Below are 15,675 nucleotides of genomic sequence, written 5' to 3' on the forward strand. Positions count from 1 at the left end.
GTGGAATATTGCCCTATGTTTTTAAACTTTCAGGACTACAGAGTGAGAAATTAAGCCTTTGTTCAGGTCGTGGTTCAGATATATGGGAGTGGAAGAGTGAATCCTCCATAACTGGAAGATTGCCTAGGTGTCTGGATTATGGCAATAACAGCCATATGCAAATTTAACACTTAACAACACTTAACATACCTTGTCTGCCTACTGGTACATGCCAAGCCTTTGTACAAACCAATGAGCACTGAAAGAAAACCTGAAAGTAATAATATATTCCACTCCTTTGTCTCCTCCTTCCTTCTAAATTTACCCCTTTTAAAAATAGCCACAGGGACAGTGTTTAATTTATTCCTCAGGTTGGAGCCATGAGTGTCAGATGTCTCTCCTCCATGCTTTCTGTGTACAGACAATGGTAAAGATAATGCCTGATTTTTGTAGGGGATCCAAGCATCTCTTTTACTTTGGGTTTCCTGAAGTGAAGACTGGAAATCTCCAAGGAAGCTAGAACCTTTTGTTTAATGAGAATTGTTACTTAGTCAGAATCCTCTTTAAAAAAGGTAGGGATTTTAAAATAGTTTTTGTTTTCCCCCACCTTTCTCTTTCATGTGCCTCTTTTAAAGTCTCTCTTATATTAAAATGTTTTAGAAAACTATATTTTTATATATTTGTGCCCCTGGAAGCTCAGCCACAAGGAGTTGCATTGCCTGTGTTAGTATGGAATGTCCTTTGCTCTGTGCCAGGTGAGTATTATGAGAGCCTGTCCCAGCAGTGTCCATCCACCACATGCCATCAGTATTTGTACTCTTGGACTGAGCTACAGAGTCAGCCCTGCAGTGAATTTTGGGCTTTTTTCATCCTCCGAGGCCAAGTACAGCTTCTTCCTTTAGGTGATGGGATTTTTTGGGAAATTTCGCTACAGAGCCAGGTAGCTGACACTGTTGGCTCAGTGACCATGACAATACCTTTTTACATTAAATGGTTTCCATGTGAATTCCCTGGGAGCCTTTCTCATTTTCAGAGGATTTGCCTGTGACAAACAGTATAAGAGCACCAAAGGTGGCCGCCTGAAGTGTTTACACTAACATTGATTTCATTGTTGATTGAGTCCACCCGTTGATCTCTGAGTTGGTGGGTTTTGGAGCACTGGATGGCTGAGAGCAGGAGTGTGCTGGACTGGCAGTGCAGAGTGGATGCTCTTTTTCTCTGATGCCTCAACTCTGCCACAGCCTTTCCAAATCCCCGGTCTCAGCCCTGCACTGGACAGTACTCCCTTACCCATGCTAATTCCCTAATTTAAACAAACTGCTTTGTATGGGGGATTCTGTGGTCCCAGTGACTTAAGTAATTTCTCCAGCCCTCATAAAATTGTTTTGAAATTGAGAAAGGCATGGGGTTCTTGCCCACAAATGACATCTGCTTTCTGAATGCTCTCTTGGGCTGTAGCAGTGGTTTCTTCTGCAAACAGATCCCTTTTGTCTTGTGCTGAAGTGACCCATTCAACCAGCTAGCCTGGATTTGCATTTTGATGTTTACTTCCACACAAAACAACAGCAGCAGTGGTGCAGAACCACAGTGTCTGCTCAGCGCTGGGACTGCTCGGGTTCACTAACGGTCCTGGAGTTCTGGGAAGTGGTGACCCATCCACAGATGAGGATGTCACCAGCGGTGGCAGTAGCATGATGCTGCTGGCAGAGGCACCCCAGTGTCCCGATGCAGAACTGGGAGGTGAGGCAGGAGAAGCTGCTGAACTGGCTCAGGCTGCACTGTGAAATGCGCAGCCCTGGAGAGTGTATCTCAGGTTCTGGAGCAGCTTCACCATTCTGCTTGAGCCACTGCAGACCTGCCTGGGTACAGCACTGAGACAGCTGCATCAGTGGGGTGAGGGATGGACAGCATGGACCATGATCACTCTGGGATTTCCCCTGCGTGCCCACCGGGGCTTGAAGGGGCTGGAGCAGCCAGGGCTGTCCTCTGCTGGGAGCACAAGGAAGTGTGCAGCATTGTGGGGAGAGGAAGCCAAACCTGTTTTGCAGCAGATAAATTTGCTTTACCTTCAGCCACCTTTGTGAGCTGACAGGCGTGGCATCATCCAGGTGGCAAACTTGTTACTCCCCTTCTGTGTCTCCTTGCTTCCTTGTCCCAGCTCCTGAATGGATGTCCTCTCACTGATTATCCCCTCCTTGTTCTCTCTCTTTCACCACAATAAATAAACTAGCTTCTCAGGTCAGAGGCACTTTGGGCCATCCTTGGAAGACCTTAAATCTGTCCATATTCCCATTGCACACCCAGCTGGGTGCATCTGGAAGCTTAAAACCAGCTAATTGGAAATGTGAGGCAGAGGGACATGTTAGGGCAGGCAACTAAAGCCACTGGCACTCAATTTAACATGGCCTGGATGCTGCTGGCTCTGCTCTGCCAGGTGCTCAGTTTACAGTTTAAACTCTCTGCATGCAGTGTTTCAAAATGAGAATTAAGAGCTTCATTTGCAGTAAAAGATAAGCATTGTACAGTCTGGGCTCTCTGCTTCTGTTACACTCCCTGCTCTGGGTCATCTTCAGCCCAGGAGATGCCAGGAGGCAGCTGATAGCTTCTTGATCCATGGACATTGTTGGTGTTCAACAGGCTGTTGAGAAAACAGATCAATTGATGGAGCACTAGAGAAAATTACCATGGTGGTGTTATACACAATGCAAAGATTCTGGTCTACAGATAAAGACATTGGGGGGGGGGGGATTTCTCCCCCCCCCCCCATTTTTCAGCAGCTGTATCATATGTTTATCTTGAGTTTTTTCCTCTATTGCAGGTAATTTTTAGATTAACTGGTAGAATTGCTAGAAATTACAGGAATCACCTTTGTCTTCTCATTGGAAGGGAATATTTTCAATAAAGATGTCAAGCTCCCTAACTTAATGAAAAATTGTGAGGGTTAGCTGCAGCAGTGAGAATAGTCAAAGAAGTCACTGAAAAAAGAAGGTTGAGAAAGTTGAATTTCAGAGAAAGATTATGTTTTCTGTAGGTTTCCTATTCTGGGGCATAGTAAATTGGAATATGTGTAAAAAATGCAGGAAATAATTGTTCTTCACTTGACCATGTTCAGCCTTAACTGGCATTGTGTGTTGAAGCTGTAAATAGCTGGGGGTATCCTAAGAGGAGTGAACACCACCTCTAGTGCTTTTAGAAACCATGACCTACAAGATAGGGAAGGAAGGATTTTTGTGTGGGTCAGGGGACATTTTTTACAAAGGAAATCAATACAGACAATTACTGGTTGTTGTCCACATCCACTGGTAAAAGGACAGGGGGTAACCAATCTGTAGTAGAGGAGCACTAAGCTGATGGACCAAAAAAAAAAAAAATCTGTTTTGGCGTGCTTGGTTCTGGGTGGATGATTATTTGTCCTTTCAGCCCTACATTGTTCCTCATCCAAGCCATCTTCAGGAAAACGTATCATTACCCAAGAGCTCATCTACTGAGTGTTAAAGACACCGTTTCTGTGGGACTTTCTTCAATTCTATCACAGAATTATTTGTGAAATACAAATACCAAAACCGCTAATTAAACATGGACCCACAAATGAGTGTTGTGAAATTTGATGAAGATTCAATTACTTATTTTACTTGAGACACTGTCTCAAGATGTGTTCCAAAAATTCACTTACATTGGTGTTTCCTAAAATCTTTATTTGTTGCATTTGTTTGAGATGTGTTTAATTTGGAGCTTATTTAATCTAGTTACTTAGTGAGGCAAACCTGAGGAAATTAAAATGTCTATGTATTTGTGATGTTGTCCTTCCTTCCCCTTTAGAATTTACTGGTCAGTTCAAGCCAGAGATGCTGAAATACTGGTTCTATTTCTTGTAAAGGAACCTCATGGAGGACAAGGACACTATTGGTGCCTTTATTGAAGGTGACATCTGAGTGCATACTAAGATGTTCTCAGCAGAATAATCCTTTGTCTAGATGGCAATTCATGGTTATCTTACCCTTCTTTGTTAATCATGATGTCACTGTTATTCAATGAATGAGAGGTATTAGGTATCTAGACTTTTTTAGGTGATTTTGCAAAACATTAAAGAAATGCACTGGGGTTTGCTCTCCTGGATTTAGAACAAACAAAAGACTAGCCTTGAAATCTTGCAGACATTTGAGTGATGCCATGCAGATCTGGTCTGTAAAATTCACAGTAAACTGATACATAACTATTTGGAACCTTGGTGCAGCATTCTAAGAAAGTCTGTTGCTGTAAATGGAGCAGCTCTGTTTGACTCTACGTGATACATCTCATCATATTCCTGTCCCATTTATGGCATTTCCTGTAGGGCTGAACTGAGACCACACATATTATTTGTATCCAAGAACTGCTGTCTCTTAGGCATTGCTGGAGTAGTTCACAGGGAGTTACATTAAAAATTTGTCATAAATAGCAGAATAACGGCAGATGTTTAATATGCAGTGAGATGTCTTTTTGATGTTTGTTATGCTGAGTCAGGCTGAAAGTGATCAAAGGAAAGCATCAGAAATTAGAGGTGATAGAGAATTAGACAAAAGCAAAATTTGGAAAATAAGTCTGAGTAAATAATAAAGCTGACATTCCTTCTGGCCTTGAAGGAAAGCAGACAGCTTCATACAAGTGACACAGTCATATCCGTTAAGAGATAGTATTCTTCTCCAGCTTATTCACACAGAAGTACTTATCCAGTTTCCCCACAAACTTCTTTGGAATTTACCTCTGAAAATGATGGGTTTTGTTACAGATTTCTCTTTTCATAGATTTTTAAGGCAGAATATTCTCTTTCAAATAGGAAATAACTTGTTTCTCATCACACTGTTCTTCTAATAAGAGATTCTGCCCTATCTGAAGTCATTGTGTGCTTCAATCTTGGGCTCCCCTTTGTTCTCTGTATCTTTGTTTTTTAATGAAAATTCTTTCTAATGTGTGACTGACTTCTCTCAGATGAGTCCTTTGAACTTTCCAGCTTTGTCTTCAAAAGCTGCACAAATCTTTTCATAGTGACAAAATTTAACAAACAAGAGGAAAACATTAAAAGCATGAGCAGGTAAGCCCATGGAGATAAGAACTGGTCCAGCTGGAAGTAATCAAATTTGAAGAGATTTTCTAGCATCTCAATGCCACTTTGGATCTGTGATGCTGATGTAATAGGTCTCATATTCAAAACTTAGAAGGAAATGCTGTGAGTTCAATTCTGGTAATACAAGAGTTGATCACACACTTAAGGGTTTGAAATAAAATCTTAAGATTTTAGGGTTAGATGTTAATTTTGTTTCAACATATTGCCCTACACTTATAGAAAAAATAAGGAGAGACTTTGGGACTTTGTTGCTTGCCTAGACTCTGTGGTATAGGGAATTTGTTTTGAAACCACGTTGTGGCTTTCAGCTCATGGGGTTTGCTTTGCTTTGCTTTGAGATTTTCTTTGTTTTTGAGGCAAAGAAAATCTTAGTAAGAGAACTGTCTCCCCAGAGATCACTGCATCCACACTTATAATCTCTAGAATTATGCTGCTTTGTAGCATGTCAGACTGCTTCAAGGTCGACAAATTGACTTTGTCTGAGGCATTATCCTATGAAGACTTACAAAAATATTAGGTTAAGGGAAAGTGTCAGCCAGTTGAATATTTCCAATCCCTACTTTTTCACAAAGCTTATTAATATCAGGCTTCCAGTTAAAGCTCTGTAGGATGGTACAGACACAAGTGAGCAAATAGCACAACGGAGCCCTGAATATACAAGTTAAAATAAATGCACAAGTACACAATTATGGCCACGGGCAAAATATCAGTCTTGGCACTACTCACCGCATGTAGGTAGTAAGAAGTGCAAATTCAGAAATCTTTTTTTACTAGTCAAGTACAGTAATTATAGCCAGAAAAGTTTGGCAGAGAAGAAAGTGAGAGAAATATTTTCTTTAGAAGAAAATAAGATGTGACTCAGAAAACAATATTTTGGTCATATCTGGCATTAATATAAGCTGATAAGCAAAAATTAATTCAGCAGTAGTCTCAGAAAAAATACTCTATGTATGAACAGTAAATAAAGCACCAAACACATAACTTGGCAGTGGTTGGAATGTGTGAAGACGTGCTCAGCACTGTGTAAGAGAGGATAGCACGCTTGCCAAGCCAAATTTAAACTAAACAGTGGCCTAACTATCGCTCTGCCAGGGAAAGCCAAACTGCAATGCCAAGGAAAATATGAAGGTTAAAATATCAGGGAATATAGTGATTACTGAGAAATATGTTTTGATTGATGGATGTATATATTTATAGTTAAACTTGCTAAACAAGTGGCAAGTGATGCCCTCGGTAGATCTACAGACAAAACAATTGCTAGTGGAAGAACATGCATGTAATTTTGGCTTTTCTCTAGCAAAACTGCAAAAAATTTTTATGTTTTGGAAACAAAATAAGTAACATCTTCTTGATAAGTTACTCCAAGAATTAGACTGTTTGTGTCACTCAGTCCAGCAGAGCTTGATGGATTGTTTGAAGAAAAAACCCTACAATAAGCTGTATTTCTAAAGTAATAGAAGACACTGGCAAATAGACAGAGTCCTTGCACTGAAGTACATAAAGCCGAGGAACCAAGTGCCTCAATCCCTGGCAAGGTAATGGAGCACCTCACTCTGGAGACCTCCCTATTCACGTGGATGAGAAGAAGATCAGGAGTAGTCAGCATGGATTCACTAAAGGTGAATGATGCTTCACTAACCTGATTGTGTTCTACAATGAAGCAATCACCTGGGTGATGAGGGTGGAGCAGTGGCTATTGTCCACCTTGACTTCAGCAAGGCTTTTGACACTGTCTCTCACAGCATCCTCATACTCAAATTCAGGAAATGTGGACTGGATGAGGGCATAGTGAGGTGGATTGAACTCAATGAACAGCAGATCCCAGAGGATCATAATCAGTGATCACTAGTGGTGTCCCTCAATACTGGACCTAGTATTATTTAACTTCTCCATCAATGACTTGGGTGAAGGGGCAGAGGCCTCCTCAGCAAGTTCACTGATGGCACAAAGCTGGGAGGAGTGGCCAATACCCCAGAGGGCTGTGCAGACCTCAACAGGTTGGAGGGATGGGCAGAAAGTCCCCACAAAACAGCTCATGTTTGGAGCTCTTGTCATATTCTAATACACTGCCTGCCTAGCAGAGGAGTTTGAGAACCAAAAAAATCTGTATCTTCAATCCAACAGAAGTAGGAGTAAATATTGATGGAATTGCCCCTCAGCAGACTTCCAGGCAGAAGTCAGAGAGAAACAGTGAGCAGGCAAAGAAGTGGCACAAGCTTTACCAGTGTTCACACTCATTCTTCTGCCTGGAGAAAAGAGAAGATTCATCTTCTCACAGGTCCCAAATGGATTGAGTATCCAGTATAGCTTTGCTTGTGAAGATACTGAAACCTTCAATAAGTCTTATGTCAAAAAGTTCAGGAGCTGATTGCAACACATATCAGAGCTGTTCAGAATGACAAGAATGCCTTCAAGCACACATGGATGCTGCTTACTGTGCAAATATGACAGTGATAGAGATCAGGGACTTGATGTCCAGGGGGATATACACGGATAGGAACAAGATGCAGAAAGAGACAAAATACACAAGTTCCAAACATAAAATAGAGCAAAGTGGGAAGGGTGAGCATCTAGACTGTGAGAAAACTCACTGAAGTCGAACATAGCCATTTTATCTAGGGCTGTCTGGAGCTGACCTACTCTTTGCTGCCCAGCCTAAAAGGCCACAACCCTACATCAACTTACCCAATTTATCATTGCAGATCTTTTTTCTGCTAACTATTCAAGCATTCTTATTGAAGGCGGTTTCTTGGTGTGCTGGGAACTGGGTGAACTCCTGAACTCCCAAGTGATGACTGGCATCCATGAAATGATAAGAAATTTAATCAGGCACAGCCTGCTATCTCATTCCACCACCTCACAACCAACAGCATTCTAATCATACATTAGCACTTAAAATTATAAATACACAGTGTCCTTCAGTGCAGCCTTAAATTTTCTGTAAGTACTATGTCTGGTATGAGATACAGGCAAGAGAGCAAGGTAGATTTAAAATTTCCTATACCTGTAAGGTACAGGAAAAGGCTACATGAAGTCATATTCAAAATGCTTCACCTGAATTATTTGCTGAATATAAAAGAGGCAGTTTGAGAATTGAGATCTCCATGAGGCTGGGGATTTCCTGTGTTGGCAGTTCCTTGCTGTGTCTCAAGGCACAAGGCAGTAAGTTCTTCAGCATTCAGAGCACAGCAGCATCCAGCCCTCTTGTGCCCAGGACCCTTTTGTGCCCAGGACCAGACCTGATCAAAGGTGCGGGCTTTGATCTGATAAACCCTTGTCATGTGAGGGAGGAAACGACTGGCACTGGCACTGCAAATGTGGTCATTTACCTGCTACAAGGACAAATCCTGAAGAGGAGATGTAATACAGGCAGCATGCCCTCATCTAGGGGCTGGCCAGACAGGAAAAATTCACAAATCTACTGGGTGACCATAGTGACCTGCCCAGAGTGTTGTGTACCAGCAGAACAAATCTCAGAGCTATCTCCTCTCTTCTTCCTGAAGGGTGAAGCTCTTTTCACTGTCCTGATGCTTTTCTTCTTGTCTTTTTTTTTCCCCAAAACCTTTTAATATACCCAACATGGAACTCAGAAAACAACAATTTCCAAAGCCGCAGAGGTGGTGAGTCATGTAACAAAACAAGGTAGCAGTATTCAATATGAATGTTGGTGCAGATGTGTACATATCTATAGAGAGTTTTTGAAGGGCCTGTGGAAGGAATCCACTGTGTGAAATACAGCATTTGAACTTGAGCTTGAAAATTCAGACTGTCATTGTGGAAGTAGTGGAGAAGAGTTTTTAGGATACTTTAATCAATACAAGCTTAATTGTGTGTCTCCATGTAGGTGAACAAATCCTGGTCTGATGAACTGCAGAGAGTTTCCAGTAATGCTTAAAAGCTTGCTGTCATGGTTTCACTTGCCATATGCAGCATTGGTAGTTGTTAAGAAAAGAGAGTGGCTAAACCTTTGCTATGCAGTGTTTCTTCTAGTAAGTCTGTAGCAGACTTGAGCTCATGGCAAATCATTATAGCAGTATCTTCAGGGGAAGATTTTGTGTTTCCTGTAGAAGTAGCAACACCACCTAAAATTTAGCCCATTACTGACTTACTCTTTATGTAGTGAGATATCAAATATAGGAGACATTAATTTGTAGACTTGATGCATCCTAATTTAGCAATCTGAATAATGGAGCAGAGGTAGTGTAACATATGTCCTCTTTTCTTCAGGAACTCTCTAATTGCCCTGCCTCTTTAAAGTGGAAGATTCAGAGCTCCCAAGTGCTCCCTGATTTAAACAGGACCAACTGCTGTTATGAATGGAAGCCTTCAGTAAAAAAGGCACTTTTCTGTGTCTCTTGCTGCCTGAGGTTGGAGACAGTTACCAGCCTGAGTCTTCAAGCAATTTATGACATTGAAGATGAAAGTGGTAGATTGAAACATAAGGCAGAAGGAGAGAGATTTGAGATGGCAAGTGTAGAAGCAGGAAAACTTTTAGCAATTGAAAAAAACTGAAAATTAAGCCTGAACAGTGGGCAAATGAGAAACTAAAGCAGACAGTGCACACCAGACTACTTAAAAAGGAAGGACAGGAATATATTGGCAGAGTTGAGTGAGGATAGTGGTCTAGAGTTGTCAGGGTTGAAATGTACTTGCAAAGGTGGAATAAGAGTTTTATGTGCTGACTGGTATTACACCTTCCCCACTCAGGCCATCCCCTCCTCTGTCTCCCAGGAGGATCTATGAACACATCTCTGTTTACATTAACTTTACAACCAGAAAAGAAAAAAGGTACCAATTTGCTCTGTTGAGAACTGCCCATGAATTTAAACAAGACTTCAAAACATTGACACATCAAACCAAGTATTTTAATAGGCTTCTGAGTCTGGATTAGTATCATGAATCTTGGTGTCATTGGTATGGATTCATGTCATGGGTCTTTCAGGGGTTCCTGTTAAATGAGCACAAGTATTTATGTTAGTCATTCTTTTTCAGGGAACTTAGAGGCATTCCAGGAACTTGTTTTGGAGACCAGACTGTATGTTCATCTCTGTGTCTGTGGGTGTTCCCTGGTCTCCTGTTGGATGAAGCAGCCAAACCTCTTGGTGGATCTCACACACTAAAGGAGCTTAAGGGGGTGTCGGTATTGAAAGAAGACACCTTTATTCAACTTGTACCCATTTACTTTATCTTTTAAGTGGGAAATGTCACCAGGGCTCTGAATGGAAAGCCAGCTGTCTGAGGGTGCTCAGCTGATCATGTATCCCTGGCTTTTGCTACAGGCAATTCTCAATGTGGTTCCAAGGAGATGCACTTGTTCCTGATTTGTATCAACAGCAGTGTCCCCAGGTGGTGATGGCAGCAGGTTCCGCACTGCCAGGGCATGCTGTGTTTCTGATTTCTGACTGTCTATGGCCAAGGGACATTGACTGCAGTCCTGAAAACCTTTTTAGAGTCATGGCCCCCTTGCCCTGACAGTTGCAGTGGGTTGTGTGAGTTCCACCAAAGCCCAACAGCTCCTGGAGGACAGAAGAACCTCTCTGTTCCTAAGCCAGCCTGTCTCAGGCAGCCGGCTGGCTGCTGCTCTACAAAAGGAGCAGCAAAAAGAAGACAACAAACAAGGAAGAACAAACAAGGAAGTGGATGCTTCCAAAGGCCTCAGCATGAGTGGCACTAACACTTGGGAGAAGAAGGCTGGGAAAGTCTTGATGTTCCCAGCGACAACAGGAGAAAGTTACTGGGGCCTGTCACCACCTGCAGTGACTGTACAACAGTGAGACACGTGCACCTCATCTCTCTTCTGTGGATTGCATCTCCTCTCTCTGTGGCTTGTGGAAGGAATGTGTGAAGGAATGCAACTCTGTGTTTCGTGTGAAATGAATGGACCTTATGTGTTTACAGATCCTCAGGAGGGCTGGATGGAGCCAGCCATGAGGGTGCAAAGGCAGCCTGCTGGGGTGGTGTAGCTCTTCTCTAGCACACAGCCCACTGTGTTTGCCTCACATTCAGCAATGCTGATAAGGAAGAAACTGCTGCTCCCTCAGCATATCATATTACTCTCCTGCTTCAGCTCCTTGTCATTTCCTGACTCCCGTCAGCTCCGCCTGCCTTCCACTCCAGCAGGTTATACATGCAGAGGTCCATGAGGTCCACTCCTTCATGGGAGGAGTGCAAGAAAGTGTGCAAAAGGGGAATAATATATGTAGAAATGACTTCAGAGGGGAGGTCCCCCACAGTCAGCTCAGGAGACAGCGCCTTCTGAGACTGCTGGGAGAAAACTGTGACAGTGAAATCTTGAGAGAGGTGGCCTTCTACCTTTATCACCTAAGGGGGATGTGTGATTATAGACAAAAGCAGGCACTGACTTTGAGAGGGTGCTGCAGGCTGGAGCCATCCAGCTTCACTATTCAGAACTGACACCATCAAAAGGAGACCAGCACACAGCAGCAGTGAAACTCAAGGAGGTGCATACTGGAAACCCTCAAACCAGGAGGAACTTTTAGAAATCATTTTGGGGCTGACTTAGAAATTGGAAATAATAATTACAACAACAACAACAACAACAACTATAATAATAATAATAATAATATGTTGTTGTCTTTTCTCGTTAAAGACTGAATGGGCTTTATCAGCACTAAAATATGGGCAGACCTTCCATCCAAGACAATATTAAGCAAAACTGTTTACTTATTACATTACTGTGTTAACTCTGTAACTGGTTATGCCACCAGAAGTCACATGGCAGTCTTAGATTTACTTTTCTTTCTCCAGACAGCTAATGTGGAGTGTGCTTCTTTTTAGAACTGATTTTCTCATCAAATTCTGACTACCCAAACAGTCATTCTGTATCGTTCAGTCTCTAGTCTCCTGGTCTTTGTAGGGGCAGATCCTTTAGGGAATTCTAATGCCCATAGTATTGCAAGAAAGAGTCCTCTGCTCTCAAGGAATCTTGAAAATCAAGGAAAACCCTTTAGCCTGGACAGCAAAAGCACCATTGATTCTTCTGGTGCTGAACAGAGATCTTCTCTTGAGGTTGGTGGCAACATCCACAGTGGTGGCTGGGTATTTCATTTGAGGAAGCACAGCCTCTAGGCGATGAAGCACAGCTCATCTTCTACAAGAAGATCTGATAGTTTGAACTTCATTGGATAAGCCTTATATAAAACTGTGGATTTCTTACAAATTTCTTCTCCCTTTCAACTGAAGACTTTTCCCAAATACCGTTTTTCAACAACAAGCCCAAAAGTATGCAGTGCCACCATCCATCCTGAAGGCCAGCTGGTTTGGTGGTACATGCCAAGGGAACTGTTTTCAGCAGAGCCAGTTTATCTGAACAGCCCCCCAGAAGTACAGATCAATTGCCCCACACAAGTGACCTGACGCTCAAAGTAAGTTTATTTTGCATGCAATTTGGGACAGACAGTAGTGTGAGTCTGAGTTTGATGAGATGACATTCAACACTCTCATGTGCTGCCTCTTGCTACTAGTGAGAGTGGAGCTCAAAGAGGTGACATGCAAAATTCACATGAACGGGTAGGATTGGAGAATTAATTTTATTTCCCTAAACAGTACTAGAAATGCCCTCATGGTCCCAGAGTATTTGTTGTAACATAGTAAGAACATTATTAGCATTAATGCTATTTAATAAATATGCTGATTAACTTAGGCAACAGTAATCAGTACCTGCACAGATTAACAAACTTGGCCAGTCAGTGGTGTGAAACAACCATGAGGATATGATATATTAACTCTGCTTTGCATTTTAAGGTTGAATTTGGGCATCCTTTCCTAATACCCTGAAGAAGTCGTCTTTCAGAATTGAAGATACATTTGGCTATGACAGCAGTCTCTATTTTGTATTTGATGCTGAATGGGGGGCAAAAAACGAATCTGTCATTTGGGGTGCTGTGAGAATAGGAAGAATAGAATTAATTTGTGATCTGAAATTTCATAATGTCTTTTTTGATCAGGTTTCTAAATCAGCAAGGCTTTGGAAGAAAAAGATTGTCTGTTTGTAAATCCAAATTATTCTGATAAATCCAAATCAGAATAGATGTTTTTGGCGACAGTTCCTGTAAAGCATCTGCAAAGGTTCACAACTCCCTCTTGGTTCCCATTTAAGAACTGGGCCACCCAAGTACCTGTCAGGGGTGGGGCTTACTCTAACAGGGTGTAGTTCAGCCCAACCCCACATGGTGTTTCAAAGCCTGCCTTCTTTGTTGCACTTCTCACAGGTCCTGTGTCCATGGAGCCTTTGATCACAGCACATCTGTCCTCCAGCATCCCCTTTCTGCAAACTCTCATTCTTAAGGTCAAATGTTTGTCAGCAACAGCTCACACACAGAGCAGCCCTGAGCACAAACTCAGGCTGGGTGGGGAATGGCTCAGGAGGAGCCCTGGGAAGGACCTGGGGCCATTGGTGGACAAGAAGCTCAACCTGACCCGGCAATGAGCACTGACAGCCCTGAATGCCAGCTGCATCCTGGGCTGCATCCAAAGCAGTTGGCCAGCAGGGCGAGGCAGATGATTCTCCCCCTCTGCTCTAGTTTGGTGGGACCCCACATGAGGTATTGCATCCAGCACAAGAATGATGTGAGCCTGCTAGAGCGAGGCCAGGGGAGGGCCATGAAGATGATGGGAGGGTAGGAGCACCCCTCCCTCTAATGAAGATAGAATGCTGGGGCTGTTCATCATGGGAAAAAAGGCTCCTGAGAGAACTTACAGCAGCCTTCCATTATGTAAACAGGGCTACAAGAGAACTGGAAGGGGACTTTTTACAAGGGCTTGTAGTGACAGGACAAGGGGGAATAGCTTTTAAATGAAAAAGAGTAGGTTTGTGTCGCCCAGATCTTCTAAGTTCTTCTGAGCCTTCTGATGTTTACATTTTTGTAATGGAGTTTCTCACACATGCTTTCATGTAAATAATGATTGGGTTTTTTGCATTCTTTTCTGGAGGAAGAGAAAATTGATGGACTGTTGGTTTGACCAGTGTCATTAGTGTGGTGGCAATTTCATCCTCCAATCCAGGGTCACTTTTCAAATTCTATATATATCGAGGTCGAAAATAAACTGCCCTTCTTTTTTTACCTTGGAGGTTCCAGCACTCATGTAGTTTTATTTCGTGTCCTATTGTGACCATGAGGTTTGGATTAGATATTAGGAAGAAATCCTTTACTGTGAGGGCGCTGAGGTACTGGGATAGGTTTGCTCAGAGATGTTGTGGATGCCCCATTCATGGAAGCATTCAAGGTGTGACTGGATGGCACTTGAAGTGACTTGTTTGAGTAGAAGGTGTCTCTGCCCATTGCAGGGGTTTCAAACAATTTTAAGGTCCTTCCCAACCCAAACCGTTCTATGATTCTATGATTCTATGTGATTTGGCATTATGGCTTGAATAAAATGAATAGTTACTGAAGGGGGCTTCCAAGGACAGAAGCTTTGCAGCTTCTCCTGAGCCCCTCTGAGGTAGTGCAGGGCAGGGAGCAGCTGGGTGTGTGTTGTGCTCAAGCTGTCCTCCCTCCTCTCCTACTGCCAGCACATGGCCCATCACTGGGGTGGTGGTGGAAACTTCAGGCTGGTAATTGTTCTGAGATTTACTCAATCCTGCCGTCTTGTTTGCCCTGTATCACAGGGCATCTCCCAGGATGTACTCTATCTTGAATACTTGCTTGGCAAAGAGTGACAGCAGCTGTACTGGGGCAGGTCTCGGCAGAAGGAAGCCACATAAACGACTTGCTGATGACTTTTGGTTCACTACCAATGTGTAGCAAGCAAATATTTAAACCCATGCCATTCAGAAGGGAAGCATAGCTTTAGCATAGGGAACTAAGGCAAGGGGTGCTATGATAGTCCTGGGCTGTGCCCAGGATGGGGCAAGCAGCCCCATTCCCCTTCTCTTCCACTCCAGCACAGCAGCCCACCCTGCCCACACCAGGGAAGGGGCAGGTGCTCAGAACCCAACAAGTCAAGTGGCTGCTGTACCAAGGAAGGAAGGAGTTTTAAAGCTGTTTCAAGCCCAAAGACAAAATAACTGTGGCCATTCCTCCTGCTCACGTTGGGGCAGGCAGAGGCTGTGTGACAGGGAGGCCACCTCGGGATTTGGCTGCCTGCTGTGACCAGAGCCCCAGCGGGCTGGACCCTGCTGCTGGTCTCCTACCATGGCTGGTAGCTGCATACTGACAAGTCTTCAAGAAATCTATTGGTGTTAGTCAGGTGCAGCAACAGGCCAAGAGGGTATTTATCCCTCAGAGTGGGGCTGAATTAGCTCTTTTGGTCAGTTTATAATTAGGTACTTGCATTTAACAGTATTCTTTCTGTTGGATTTTTATAGTTTTGTCTTTTCTTTTTTAAACATGAAAATAATCAGTCTTAAAATAAAATAATTTATAAAAAATACCCTGGGAAGTGATCTATAAAAGGAGAAAATCCTTGCCAAGGGAATGCCACAGCAGCGAGCCCAAGCCACAGAAAGCCCAGTTGAAGGCTTCACTTTGCCTCAGCTTCTCAGAGGTTAACCAGGGTCTGTAAGCAAACAGCTTAAAGGAGCCCGGCTTAGTGCCTGGGTCTTGGGCTGTCCCAGAGCCTACCGGCCTAAT

This window comes from Haemorhous mexicanus, chromosome 2, assembly GCF_027477595.1.
Source record: "Haemorhous mexicanus isolate bHaeMex1 chromosome 2, bHaeMex1.pri, whole genome shotgun sequence".
Lineage (NCBI taxonomy): Eukaryota > Metazoa > Chordata > Aves > Passeriformes > Fringillidae > Haemorhous > Haemorhous mexicanus.